General features: G+C 48.5%; 1 protein-coding gene across 1 annotated transcript in view; it reads right to left on the bottom strand.

Annotated features, from left to right (window-relative positions):
* LOC144752810 (uncharacterized) overlaps positions 1 to 15,643 on the bottom strand; it is a 280,659-nt gene that overhangs the window by 66,305 nt on the left and 198,711 nt on the right. The gene's annotated exons all lie outside the window — the stretch shown is intronic.

Here is a 15,643-nt window from a genome sequence, read left to right as displayed (position 1 = left end):
AAGGGTCAAGACTGATTTGCATATGGCAATGTCTGAACTGGGGTGGCTTGGTGAGCAAAATAACGATGGATTAAACCCAGATCTGTGACTCGGGGTGAATGTTTTGCCATTGTGCAACATTCCGTCCATCATCTTGTATGTTTTGCTGTTCACCGTATGTGGGAAGGGTATGCCCAGACGTGGGTCCCGTGCTCACAAAGCCACTGGAGTCAAGCTATCCTGGCTGAAGACGGCTGATAGCCAGAAACTGGTCCTAGGATGTTTGATTCCGAACCAGGGAAGACATTGCTTGGCAGTTCGGTCTGGACTGTTCCCATGAGGCACAGGGTCAACACTGATTTGCATATGGCCATGTCTGAACTGGATTAAACCCAGATCTGTGACTGGGGGTGAATGTTTTGCCATTGTGCAACATTCCGTCCATCATCTTGTGTATTTTGCTGTTCACCTTATGTGGGAAGGGTATGCCCAGACGTGGGCGTTATTCCGGTCCAGGGAAGGCATGTCTTGGCCGTTCCGTCTGGACTGTTCCCATGAGGCACAGGGTCAAGAATGATTTGCATATGGCCATGTCTGAACTGGGGTGGCTTGGTGAGCAAAATAACGATGGATTAAACCCAGATCTGTGACTGGGGGTGAATGTTTTGCCATTGTGCAACATTCCGTCCATCATCTTGCGTGTTTAGCTGTTCACCCTATGTGGGAAGGGTATGCCCAGATGTGGGTCTCGTGCTCACTAAGCCACTGGAGTCAAGCTATTCTGGCTGAAGACGGCTGATAGCCAGAAACCAGTCCTAGGATGCTTGATTCCGGTCCAGGGAAGACATGGCTTGGCAGTTCGGTCTGGACTGTTCCCATGAGGCACAGGGTCAAGACTGATTTGCATATGGCCATGTCTGAACTGAGGTGGCTTGGTGAGCAAAATAACGATGGATTAAACCCAGATCTGTGACTGGGGGTGAATGTTTTGCCATTGTGCAATATTCCGTCCATCATCTTGTGTGTTTTGCTGTTCACCCTATGTGGGAAGGGTATGCCCAGACGTGGACGTGATTCCGGTCCAGGGAAGACATGGCTTGGCCAATCGGTCTGGACTGTTCCCATGAGGCACAGGGTCAAGACTGATTTGCATATGGCCATGTCTGAACTGGGGTGGCTTGGTGAGCAAAATAACAATGGATTAAACTCAGATCTGTGACTGGGGGTTAATGTTTTGCCATTGTGCAACATTTCGTCCATCATCTTGTGTGTTTTGCTGTTTACCCTATGTGGGAAGGGTATGCCCAGATGTGGGTCCCGTGTTCACTAAGCCACTGGAGTCAAGCTATCCTGGCTGAAGACGGCTGATAGCCAGAAACCGGTCCTAGGATGCTTGATTCCGGTCCAGGGAAGACATGGCTTGGCAGTTCGGTCTGGACTGTTCCCATGAGGCACAGGGTCAAGACTGATTTGCATAGGCCATGTCTGAGATGGGGTGGCTTGGTGAGCAAAATAACGATGGATTAAACCCAGATCTGTGACTGGGGGTGAATGTTTTGCCATTGTGCAACATTCTATCCATCATCTTGTGTGTTTTGCTGTTCACCAGATGTGGGAAGGGTATGCCCAGACGTGGGTCCCGTGCTCACTAAGCCACTGGAGTCAAGCTATCCTGGTTGAAGACGGCTGATAGCCAGAAACCGGTCCTAGTATGCTTGATTTCGGTCCAGGGAAGACATGGCTTGGCAGTTCGGTCTGGACTGTTCCCATGAGGCACAGGGTCAAGACTGATTTGCATATGGCCATGTCTGAACTGGGGTGGCTTGGTGAGCAAAATAACGATGGATTAAACCCAGATCATTAACTGGGGGTGAATGTTTTGCCATTGTGCAACATTCCATCCATCATCTTGTGCGTTTTGCTGTTCACCCTATGTGGGAAGGGTATGCCCAGACGTGGGTCCCGTGCTCACTAACCCACTGGAGTCAAGCTATCCCGGCTGATGACGGCAGATAGACAGAAACCAGTCCTAGGATGCTTGATTCCGGTCCAGGGAAGACATGGCTTGGCAGTTCGGTCTGTTCCCATGAGGCACAGAGTCAAGACTGAACTGGGGTGGCTTGGTGAGCAAAATAACGATGGATTAAACCCAGATCTGTGACTGTTGGTGAATGTTTTGCCATTGTGCAACATTCTGTCCATTATCCTGTGTGTTTTGCTTTTGTAACTCTAGACAGGTCTGGCCTTGGGGTTTAGAGTTTCTATTAAACATGAATCAAGGCTTAGGTGCAAATACGATGCAGTGCGCGCAACTAAATTCGTTTTATTTATTTATATGTTTACTTACCTGTAAACCTCCGTAATCCATAGTTTACTACCCCCCATCCTGCCCCTCCCCCTCCCCATGTCACCGCCCGGCAGGTACTACCACTACCAACCGCGGCTGGGATAGGGTAATTTTTTTAGCTGCCTCCTTCAAACAAGAGGTCTGCCGCTGTAAAGGGCCCAAGGTGTCCAGGAAAACTGGTATGTCACCACACTCCAGCTACAACTAAAACTTGAGTAATGTACGGTAGTATTCTACCTGGTGGATAATCCAATTGCAGGATCCCTCCTTAGACTATTTCCCAGGCACTGGATTGCATCTAGAAACTTTTGTAGCAGTGCTCCCACGTGCCACTAGGTAGTGTAATGTGGCTCCGCAATGACTTCACACCACACAGTGACAGCGCAGGTATGTATAAGTGCCACACCACCAAGTTAACATCAGTTTTATTGTCTTTTCCCTTTCTGCACACTCAGATGCAGAGCATGTAGCAATGTTGGTAACAGCGAGCAGATTGATAACTTTGGATTTTTTGAGGTGTTAAAAAAGAGGCCACTCCACACAACATGGAGCTGGAAGGGCATTGAGGAAGTATTAGTTTCTTACCTGTAGCTCCAGTTCTCTCATAGGGGAATCTCCATTGAAGTCAGAAGCATCTGAATAGTCCCACCCACGTGCCTAAATCCCAGAGCACTTTTTCATAGAATATCTTCTTAAGTGTAGACGTATGCCTTTTTTCAGGAAGGACTGCAGAAAGAACATAATACGTGTCGCAGTGGTGGAGAAGTGGCAGAGCACTAAGATCTGCCACACACTGGACAACTAACCACCACTTCCGGGCAGCGGGAGGGAGGAGTAGGAAACATGTGCACTTGCAGGCATTGCAGCATACACATAAGCCGAGGCAGTATCCTCGCTGCTGATGCCTGCAATAAGGAATAAAGTAGCGTGACACACACTTACCTGCCACCGTGTGCTTTCTTCTGGGGGTTCACCAATGGGACATGACATCTGGCGAGTGAAGGTGGGATCAAAGCTCCACCTCACCATTCTTTTGTGCACCAGTGTTTCATTGCACAGGCCCCATGACCCTACGAGCCCATCCACAGGTGAACGCGATCCCATGCCAAACTTCAGCTTTTCCAATGCGTGCTTTTAAAAAAGAGCGCGACTGATACAATACAAAGAGCACCCCAGGAGGCATTGCTAACAATCAGAGTGCCCAGGGAGCACTCAGGCATGAAATCCTATGAGAACTCGCGAAACCTCAGCATCATATATTTGAGTCAAGCCGGTCTCCCCATGCAATTCAATGGGAATGGCCATTTTTAAATCAGGCAAATCCAACTTAAGGCATAGAGGCTAGGGGTGGGGTGACAACTTCATTCCGCACACGGAATTTGTGGAATTTTGCCTGTTCCGCGTTCCCCGTAGTAGGCGAAACAGGCACTCTTGCGGCAGGGCTAGCCTCCCACCTGCCTCCCGCCCACACTATTAAAATGTTAAAAAAGAACAATTTAAAACACCTTACCATATTGGTGGCGTCCCCGGACTACCCTCTCTCTCCATCACGACTTCTTCTTGAAAACTGCGCATGCGCGGGTGCCCGCACATGCGCAGATTTCAAGAAGAAGGCGCGATGGAGGAAGAGGGAAGCCCGGGGACGCCGCCGATAAGGTAAGGTGTTTTAAAGTGTTCTTTTTTAACAGTTTAATAGTGCGGGTGGAGGGTGGAGGGCGGCGGACGGCGCGGATCGGACCTACGTGGAGTGTGTGGAGATTGGTTTTGTCTCCGTGGCACTCCGCATAGCCCCGCCATGCCCACTACGCCCACTCCTGATAGAAACACATGTGAATGGCCATCTTTGCACCAGGCAAGACTAAATGCACATAAATTTGAATGGGCGAGGACATTTGAAGTCAGGCAACCTACTGTAAAGCGCTATTTACAACAAAAGAAAAGAAAAAAGCGGAAGAAGCTGTGACCAAAGTTCAGCGATGTGGCTCTCACAATGACCGAAGAATGTATCTCAAGGGCAATCTTTCGACACCTTCTACCTTTCAAACTCTCAGACTCCCAAATAAAAGGTGCGTGGTGGGAAAAATGGATTTGACGATTTGAGCATTACCTGTGAGCCACCTGCAAAGCTCACTCAGATGAACAGGCTAAAGATCTGTTCCACATAGTTGGCGATGCCGTAGAAGACCTCCTAGTAACGTTCCCGCCGGAGTCCATTACCACATACAGAGACCCAATCAAATGCCTCACAGACAGCTTTGATCCACAGCACAATGTTGATAAAGAAAGGTACACTTCAACACGGCATGCCAGAGAGCGGATGAATCACTAGACAACTTCACAACAAGATTGCGAAAGCTTGTAACTTACTGTGAATTTTGACAAATTCAACGAGGAGTCAATACGACTGCACATCTTTGGAGGGTGCTACTCCACCGGGTTTCAAACAAAAATACTGAAGGTATTATACACGCTAGACAAAACACTAGGCAAGTATGGAAACTAGTGCCATATCGCACGCCATCAACATGGAAAGTGGCCGAGCGTGAATGCTCGAACAAGTCAATCAGATCACAGAAGGGAGCACAAAACTTGACAGACATGCGCCCACAACTGCTAAGGCTGAAAGAACATGCTATCGATGTGGACTAACATATCCGCAGGTTGACACCTGCCTGGCTATGGGACAACAGTGGCGAAATTGCAATACAGACAACCACTTCACCAGCGTCTGCAGAGGGGGTCATTAGAAGCCAGAAAGGGGATGACTGGGCAGAGCGAGGACATACTTGAATCACCAAGCAAAGCACATGGATGCAGACAATTGAAGATCTTCAGTAAACTCAGATTTTGCCCCCGCACCAGCGAGCGCCTATACCTCATGGCAGAAGTGGCAGCACCAAAAAAGCAGCCAGAACACCGACACCTACTGGAAAGAAAAGAAATACAAAAGACTGCCTCAATAGATCTTGTGGTCGGGCGGCACATAGCTCCATTTGGACTGGACAGTACAGCCACGTGCAACAGCATGTGTGTCAGAATACAGTAAAATGGTGCCAAACCTCAAACCTGTCACCATCTAGCATGGACGTGTTTTAATGGGGTGCAGAGCGCCCAGTGAGGAACCTCGGAAATTCGCAGAGACGCTCACATACAATGAATTATCACTATAAGTTAAGATATATGTTCTAATAGAAGATGTCCCAGCTTCGTGTCTCCTGAACAACGTCACAGCACAACTCATGGGACTCATTGCAATGAAATTCAACTAGTCAGCATATCACAGCATCCCAAAGGAACACCAAGCACTTTTCAAAAGGCTGCGGAAGCTAAGGAACACACAGGTCACCCTTCACATCAATGAAGCAATGAAACCTGCGGCGCAAAACCTCCGCTTATTCCCAGTGCATCTTCAACCTCAGGTGGAGGAAGAGCTCAAGAGCCTGCGTGAACAAGACATCATTAAAACGGCTGACAGTTCTACTCCATGAGTGTTTCTCATTGTCACTGTACGAAAGCAGAACACACACAAAATATGCATCTGCATGGACATGCGTCTACCAAGGGAAACATCCTTTACAACAAAACTTTTACCACGCAGTACCTTTACAACGCAGGTATTACAACGCAAGTCGTTACAATGACTTGCGCTGGAGGGCGCTGTTTGATAGGGAATAGTTTAATTTACAATCCAAAACCTTCCCTACTATCCAAGGGGACTGGAGTTGGAATAGTAAATTAAACTATCCACTATCCAGCGCCCCCCAACGCAAGTCGTTGTAACGACTTGCGTTGTAATACCTGCGTTGTAAAGTCATGTGTGGTAAAAGCATGTTTTGTAACGACATACATCCGTCTACCAAACACAGCCATAGCAAGAGAGAGACACCACGGTGCACACCTGAATTACATGATCAGCTGCCTAAATTGAGCCGCCACATTCTCCAAGCTCGATCTCTGAAAGGGTTACCATCAACTAGAGCTTGACCCCCAGCCGCAATACATCACAACATTCTCCACACATTTTGGACTTTCCGCTACAAATGGCTAAGCTTTGGGGTGTCGTCAGCAGCTGAAAGTTTTCAGAATAATGGTTAGGAGAGTGATACTGCCAGTCAAAACTGCTTGAACAATGTGATGACATTCTGGTATTCAGATGCACAAAATAAGAACACAACAAAGTCCTATGAGAAGTGTGCAGTCATTGGAAGAAGCTGGATAACTCTAAATCAGGATGTGTGAACTAGAGAACACAGAACTCATCTGCTTTGGCCACATCTTCTCCCAAAACAGAATGCAGTCAACCCGAGCGAGGTAGAAACACTCAGGAGAACTCGAGCCCCAACCACTGTAGCAAACTTATGGTCATTCCGAGGGTAAGCAAGCTCCTGCTCCTGCTACATCAAAGACTTTGCAACAGTAAGCACTCCACTCCGAGAACTTACCAAACAAGGACAGCCATTCACGTAGTTGAGGAGTGTAAGAGGTGTTCACAGACATCAGGAAGGCGGTTGCATCAGCAGACCACCTTGCCTACTTCTATGCGTCACTGTACACTGAACTCACCATAGACGTCAGCCCTGTAGGACTGAGGGCAATCCTAGCTCAACACAAGCCGGGGCATGACTCCCCGAGGCGAAACTTCCCATATGCGAGCAGGATCTGACGGAAGTGGAAAAGGCATTCTAACAGACTGAGTAAGAAAGCTTGCCAGTTGGCTGAGCTTGTGAACACCATCACATGTTCCTGTATGGAAAGCTGTTCACAATCATAACCGACCATCAAGCACTGGTCACGATCTACTGCAATCTGAATGCCAAAATTTCAACACGTTTCGATAGGTGGGGAATATGGGCGATGGGCCATGACTTCAAGATAATACACATGCCAGGGAAAGAACAGAACCCTGCTGACTATGTGTGAATACACCCCCTCCCCTCAAGCTCCCAACCATCATCTTCCACGGTGGAAGAATAAATCAACTTTGTACTCCAGCAAAACACTACTGCTCAGATCACTATGGAGGAATTCATACAGGAATTCGAAACTGACATCACACTAAAAGCAGTGAAGAGCATTATGAGGCACCAATGGTGGAGGCACGCAAACAACAGCCAGATCAGCGAGGAGGTAAATAAAGAAGAGATCCTCGCATTCAAGCATGGGCAGGAAGTACTGTCTGAAACAGACCATGGAATACTTTTTCGAGGCACCAGGATAGTCATCCCACAGATGCTTCACCGATAAACAATCAAGTTTCAATACTTTATTCGACAGCATTGTCATAAAAGCATTTTCCCCTATCCTAAACAATTATAAATACTATGCTAAACTTTAAGATCAACCTAAAATACACATTAAATACAATCAAGTACGAAAAAATGCTGGCGAATATTTACATTTTAAAAATACATTCATTTAAAAAAGGAAGTCAGAGTCACAATACTTAGTTCATGAGGAAATGGGGCTAGTCCTAGAATAAATATAATCCATCTTAATTAATCAGTTGGAGTTTCAAGTGCGCATGCGAATTATCCAGGCCCATCCCAAGTATTTGGCTACGGCGATTGCAAGATTAGGAGCACAATTTGATCTTAATATTCTCAAAGCTTCTAGGTGCTTTCTTATACCCAGATTCCTGCAAACCGGTTTTAGCCATCTACTTCTTGGGGCAGCATATAATGGGCAAACAAACAAAAAATGTGGGATGTCTTCAACATGTACCTTACAGTAACAACATGTGTTTACATTGCCTGGTGACCATTTAAAAGTGAAAGCATTTAAAGGCAGGGAACCAACTCTAAACTGGAAGTACAGCTTTCTGTCCATGGGTTTTGTAATCAGATCCCAGTACAATTCATATTTTGGGATTGTTTTTATCTCCAAGTACTGGGATACCATCATAGACGGATGATCGGAAATTAAAGCGGAATGACATACCTTGTCCCAATACATTTTTTTCAGTATCGCTTTAGATGGAAAAGCGGAGGGGTCAATGGTAGTCCATAAGTGATCTAGGTGCAACTTTTGAAGCAAGTTCCTAATTTCTTTGAGCGAAGCTATTTTAGGGAACCGATCAGATTTAACAATGTCCATAAGAGCTGACGCATAATGGCTCAATTCTGGCGTAGTCTTTATGCGCCTCCAATATAGAAGTGGGCGCAATCGAGCCATATCTTCAATCTTTTTCCTCCCAAGGTCGTATAGGAGCGGAGTCGATGGGGTACTCTGTGGGACACCAACCAACTGGCGGAGAAATTTATTCTCTGCAATAGTCAAAGCGCTCAGATTGGTGAAGCCCCATAGCTCTGATCCATAAAGACATGCGCCCAGCACTTTCATACTATAAATCTCCATTATGGGCTGAATAAGTTTTGTTAATGAAGATTTATATTTTTGCGCTATGGCCCCAGCCAGCTGGTGGAACTTTAAGATCACAAAATCCAAATGAGATTTCAAATTCATATTACCCTGTAAAGAAATGCCAAGGTAGGTAAAAGCGTTCACTTCTTCCAAAAAACACCCATTAAAATATATTTTTCCCTTGAATTGCTTAGGGGGATTCAAATTCATGAACTTGGTCTTTGAGGTATTTAGCTCCAAACCCCGAATCCGACAGAATTCTCCAAATGCATCAATTGTCTTTTGTAGACCACTGGGGGTCCGTGAAACCAGTAGAGTGTCATCAGCAAACATTAATTCTGGAACCCGCTCCCCATCTAGCAATGGAGCATCTGTTGGAGATTTCTTTAAAAAATCTACTACGCCATTAATATAGAGAGAGAACAAGGCGGGGGCCAGGACACATCCCTGCCTTACCCCTCGCTCCACGGGGAAGGAGTCTGTGACATCTCCCTGTCCCCCCCACCTAATTCTTGCATAGTTATTTTCGTGCATACGCACGAGCAGAGTCAATAACTCGGGGCTAATGCCAAGATCACTTAAAACAATCCAAAGTTTTTGTCTGGGTACTAAATCAAATGCTGCCTTCAGATCTACGAAGACAGCATATAGTGGGCCATTTGTCAGAGACACGTTTTTCCAGTAGAGAGTTAAAAAGTGGAATACCTGGTCAACGGAGCTAGTTAAGGGTCGGAAGCCGGCTTGGTACGGGGAAAGGATATCCTTATCATCCATCCAGGCTTGTATTTTATTTTGTATCATTCTGCCCATCAGTTTTTGTGCTGTGTCGATAAGGCTGATGGGCCTATAGTTATTTGGTAAAGCCTTATCCCCTTTTTTAAAAACAGGAATAATCTCCGCACCCTTCCATGAAGATGGTATCATAGCTCCTTGTGCGATAGAATTCGCAAGCCATAAAAAATATTGGCACCAGTTAGCCCGGTCAGATAAAAATACATCTGCCGGTATTCCATCAATACCTGGAGCCCTGCCTCTAGTCACCCCGTCCAATGCTACATTTACATCTCTCAAAGAGAATATTTCGTGACTGTAAAAGACCATTTTGGGGAGCGGAGGGGTGTCGAAATCGAGTTATCGGCATATTGGGGTTTTAAAAAGTCCACCCATGCTTCTTTTGGAACATAATTTTTCGGACACTCTGCCATTCCCCCCCTACCCCATTTTAAAATGGCCCAAAACTCTTTCTGTTGTTTAGCTGCACAGGCCTTTTTAAGATCTAACCATTGATTCTCATCCCACAACCTTTTTGCCCTAGCTTGTGCTTTCCTATAATCATCCCTGGCCTTCAGCACACCTTCTTTAGTCCTCAGGGCTATGCTAAGGTTCTGCCGTGCCTTTCTACAGGAATGGTCATACCATCCTCGATATCTCTGGGGGCCGGCGCCTTTCCCCTTATGTGCCTTTTTTAAGAAAAACCCCTGTAACTTAACAACAAACTTAGGATGTGACTCTTCAATTAGTTTATTAAAATTTAATTCATTATAGTGAACCTGCAACCTGCTGACCTCTTTTTCAACAGCCTCCAATAAATCCTGCATATCCCCTGGCTTATCCATCAATGTTGCCCATTTAATATGTCGGAGGTTGTTGGTTGAGATGACATCTAGCGGGATAACACCCCCTTCCTGAATAGGTGGACTTTTATTTTGGTCCTGGTTAAAGAGCAAGCACAATGGATTGTGATCGCTCTCTAATCTAGACATCACTTTCATGTCTATTATCTTATTCCAAACTCTGACATCTACAAGGATGTAGTCTATCCGACTACTTGACCTTGTGTTGTCAAAGGTGTGCGCACCCTGTAAGTCTGAGGGGGTGCGGCCGTTTACTGCCCTCAACCCCCTGGCCAAGCACATACTCTTGACTTGTATAGCCACCTCAGTCCATTTCTTTATCACAGGTAAATCCAATTGAGGGACTCCCCATTTAATGTCTTCCTCTAGGGACAATTCGTTATCCTCATTGCCTAGTGGTTCAAACGTAGTATTCATGTCTCCCCCCACTATAATGGTGGTATGCGGTGGAAGATTCTCTAGGTCGTTATCTAATACTACTACCACCTCGGCAGCTTTACCCCCTTGAGTTCCCCTGGCGTAGATGTTATAAAGGGCCATGTCTTGATGATCAGCCCATGTTATCACGATTGGGAGTAGATCATAGTTGCTAACTGGCCTCACTTTGATGGAACATTTTAATGATTGGCGTACCCATATAATTAGTCCCCCTGAGGGCCGCCCTTTAGGGTTCTTTTTTGCAGGGGCAAAAAAATGTAAAAAGCCCTGCCGATAAACGGGGGTCACTGCCCAAGTCTCCTGAAACATGATAACATCATGGCTATCTATAAATTCACACCATTCGGGGGACTCAAGTTTAGAATGGATTCCCGCCAGATTCCACGAAAGAAATTTAAGACCTGTCTCTAACTGCCTATCCCTCCCATGAAGTGGCATTACATGGGGGGTATTGGTCAGATTAGAGGGGGGGCTAATTTCGCCTCTGCATTCAATGCTGCGGTGAATCGATGTCAAATGCCCCACAGTACTATAATAATCCCCTCTAGAGCTAGGTGTCCCCTCATTACTAGATTTAGTTGCAATAGACTTCATAGCAACACCTATTCCCCTTACTTGAGACCCTGCAGTTTTATCCATACCTATACTCATCCGCCCTTTCAGTCAATCACACTCATTGAGACCAGAAAGGGCAGAGAATCTGTTCTCTATCGGTACACCCAGTTATTTGTTATGAAAAACGGTTTACCTTTTTTCACTACGGGGTTCCATTTTGTTTTAAGGACTGTGGGGTTTAATAAATTCCCTTTTTTTGCATAAAAGCAGTCTAGTGTTAATGGAACTATTTCTGTGGATCTGCGCTGAGGGGGATATATATTTGCAAGGATGTTTGGGAGCACTTCGGGGTCAGAAAGATGTAACACCACGCAGTCCCCTTTGAATTTTTTGATACCACCCCCAATCCATTCTACTCTTCTAGCTTTTACTACTTCTTGAGCCAGCTGGTCCATACCTCCCGGGGTGAAGGCCATATTCTTCGATAACCAATTAAGTGATTTATTTATCAGAGAAGGAGTATTCTCTGCTTGCCCGGGCTCTAAAAGGGGAACATTTGCCAGAACGAGTATCAGGGGAGATGCCTCCACAATTAATTCAACATGCCCTTTCTCTACATTTGGATCTACCTGGTTGTCCCTTTGACCTGGTCCTTCAGGATCACCGATATTAATATCTGATCCCCTGACAACCCCCCCTCCCATATCAGTAGTCAACATAGGGATAAGGGGAGTGTTTTCCAATAGTTCTATTCTTGGAGCTGTCTGTGTAATTTTAGATTCAACTCTGAGAGTTTTCTGGTTAGTCATGTTGGTAGTTTCTTCTAAAGATTTTTGCAGAAGGCCCCCCAGTCTATTCACCTCTTCCGTAAGATGGTCTATTTTACTTAGGAGAGGTTTGGTGATAGTTTTAATTTTATTATCTAGGGCATTTAACAATTTCTTGAGTTGTTCTTCGTCCAAGAGTAGCTTCCCTCCAGGAATTCCCCTTGTTTCTTCTCCAGTATTTTCGGATAAGGATGCATCGGGACGTTTTTTACTTGAGCGAAGGCCGCCCCGTTTTGAGAGGTTCTTTCCCCCCCCCTTAACAGCTCTAGGAGCTGGTACCGGGACAGGGGGCTCCTCTTCTAACAATATTATTTCTTTCCCTGGTATACTCTCAGAAGCTGAGTCTACAATAGCTACCAGTAGCTGGGTTAGGGGGTTAGTCTCAGGTGTCTGAAATACCTCATTACTAATGTCAAAAGTAGAAGTAGGTAGGGGCGTGTCCTCAAATAGCAGTTCAGGAGAAAGACTCAACCCCAATGAGGATCTCCTGTCGCTATTAATCTTTGCAACCTTCTGGACCATGTAATTTTCAATAGTATTGACTGCTGGGATAGATTTTGCCTTTGACATGATGAGTGGCAACGTGGGGGAGTGCACAAGATGATGCTGTGGTAGCTGAACCCAAAGAGGCTTTACTGAAAAAGCAAATACGTTGTAATTATAATTAACTTACGGGCAACGATTTAGGCAGAGTTTCTGGGCCCTGTCCCTGGCAATTCCTGCCGATGAGGGCCGTAGAGGGCCCGCCCTTTGCCCGGGCTTCGCCCCGGGCGTCCCGCGAAGCGGGGTGCAGCGCTGTTTTTGTGCGCCTCCTGGCGCTCTCTCGGCATCACGGAGCGCGCCGCCGCGTAGGCTGCCGGGAATTGTAGTCCCGGAGCGGCGGCGCGAGTTCTCAGCTGTGGGATGACTCCTGACGGTGGCGGCGTCCTCACGAGTGCCTGGGTGCCCTTATGTGACTCCTGGCGGTGGCGGCATCCTCACGAGTGCCTGAGTGCCCTTATGTGACTCCTGGCGGTGGCGACGTCTCTCTGGTGAGTGTCGGCTTAATTGCACGGTTCCCCCTCTCCGCCGGGTGCAGCGCTGTTTTTGTGCGCCTCCTGGCGCTCTCTCGGCGTCACAGAGCGCGCCGCCGCGTAGGCTGCCGGGAATTGTAGTCCCGGAGCGGCGACGCGAGTTCTCAGCTGTGGGATGACTCCTGACGGTGGCGGCGTCCTCACGAGTGCCTGGGTGCCCTTATGTGACTCCTGGCGGTGGCGGCATCCTCACGAGTGCCTGAGTGCCCTTATGTGACTCCTGGCGGTGGCGACGTCTCTCTGGTGAGTGTCGGCTTAATTGCACGGTTCCCCCTCTCCGCCGGGTGCAGCGCTGTTTTTGTGCGCCTCCTGGCGCTCTCTCGGCGTCACAGAGCGCGCCGCCGCGCAGGCTGCCGGGAATTGTAGTCCCGGAGCGGCGACGCGAGTTCTCAGCTGTGGGATGACTCCTGACGGTGGCGGCGTCCTCACGAGTGCCTGGGTGCCCTTATGTGACTCCTGGCGGTGGCCGCGTCTCTCTGGTGAGTGTTGGCTTAATTGCACGGTTCCCCCTCTCCGCCGGGTGCAGCGCTGTTTTTGTGCGCCTCCTGGCGCTCTCTCGGCGTCACAGAGCGCGCCGCCGCGTAGGCTGCCGGGAATTGTAGTCCCGGAGCGGCGGCGCGAGTTCTCAGCTGTGGGATGACTCCTGACGGTGGCGGCGTCCTCACGAGTGCCTGGGTGTCCTTATGTGACTCCTGGCGGTGGCGGCGTCCTCACGAGTGCCTGGGTGCCCTTATGTGACTCCTGGCGGTGGCGGCGTCTCTCTGGTGAGTGTCGGCTTAATTGCACGGTTCCCCCTCTCCGCTGGGTGCACCGCTGTTTTTGTGCGCCTCCTGGCGCTCTCTCGGCGTCACAGAGCGCGCCGCCGCGTAGGCTGCCGGGAATTGTAGTCCCGGAGCGGCGGCGCGAGTTCTCAGCTGTGGGATGACTCCTGACGGTGGCGGCGTCCTCACAAGTGCCTGGGTGCCCTTATGTGACTCCTGGCAGTGGCGGCGTCCTCACGAGGGCCTGGGTGCCCTTATGTGACTCCTGGCGGTGGCGACGTCTCTCTGGTGAGTGTCGGCTTAATTGCACGGTTCCCCCTCTCCGCCGGGTGCAGCGCTCTTTTTGTGCGCCTCCTGGCGCTCTCTCGGCGTCACAGAGCGCGCCGCCGCGTAGGCTGCCGGGAATTGTAGTCCCGGAGCGGCGGCGCGAGTTCTCAGCTGTGGGATGACTCCTGACGGTGGCGGCGTCCTCACGAGTGCCTGGGTGCCCTTATGTGACTCCTGGCGGTGGCGGCGTCCTCACGAGTGCCTGGGTGCCCTTATGTGACTCCTGGCGGTGGCGGCGTCTCTCTGGTGAGTGTCGGCTTAATTGCACGGTTCCCCCTCTCCGCCGGGTGCAGCGCTGTTTTTGTGCGCCTCCTGGCGCTCTCTCGGCGTCAGAGAGCGCGCTGCCGCGTAGGCTGCCGGGAATTGTAGTCCCGGAGCGGCGGCGTGAGTTCTCAGCTGTGGGATGACTCCTGACGGTGGCGGCGTCCTCACGAGTGCCTGGGTGCCCTTATGTGACTCCTGGCGGTGGCGGCATCTCTCTGGTGAGTGTCGGCTTAATTGCACGGTTAAACAATCAATCTTGCACCGAGAGTCACAGGGGAATGGTTGCAATCAAGAAAATGCTGAGAGAAAGAGTATGGTTTCCGGGTCTATACAGCTTAGTGGATAAAATGATCCTGACGTGCCACCTCTAACAGGCCACAGAGAGACCACCCAAGCCAGAGCAACTATGAACGTCTGACCTCGTGGATGCAGTGTGGTCAACATTAAAGGCAGACTTCTGTGGGCCTCTAGACACAGGGGATACCTCTTGGTCCGCACTGATTAATACTCTCGTTCCCCTAGTGCGACAGGTGACATCCACATCGGCAGCAGCTATCCTACCCATCCTAGATGAAAACTTCTCAGCATGGGAAGTCCCACAGACACTCAAAACTAACAACAGACCTCCTTTCTCAGGAGCAGAATTTTGTAGATTCATGAACTACCAAGGCATACACCTACTGAAGCTAACTTCACTGTGGCCGCAAGTGAATGGCATGAGTGAGCGATTCATAGGCAACATAAAGAAAGCAGTACAAAGGGTCAAATCTCACACAAATTTCAGTTGGCCAAGCCCTATGTGAAGTCCTGTAAGACTATTGCAACACACCACATGGATCCACCAAGCGATGCCTGGCGGAATTGGTACTTGGAAGAATGAGCAGGACACAACTGCTGCAACTGGAGAACACTGCCCCGCTGGAACACAATGTTATAGTCGCTCATGACCAAGATGCCAAGTCGAAGATGAAGAAACAAGTAGACACACGACAAACAGATGACTGAACGCAGGCTCAAGCCAGGAGACCTCATACTGGTAAGCCGGCGATAAACAAGGAAGTTAAACACCCTGTTCTAT

This window comes from Lissotriton helveticus, chromosome 5_1, assembly GCF_964261635.1.
Source record: "Lissotriton helveticus chromosome 5_1, aLisHel1.1, whole genome shotgun sequence".
NCBI classification, from domain to species: domain Eukaryota; kingdom Metazoa; phylum Chordata; class Amphibia; order Caudata; family Salamandridae; genus Lissotriton; species Lissotriton helveticus.
This window is presented reverse-complemented; position numbering and strand designations above follow the sequence as displayed.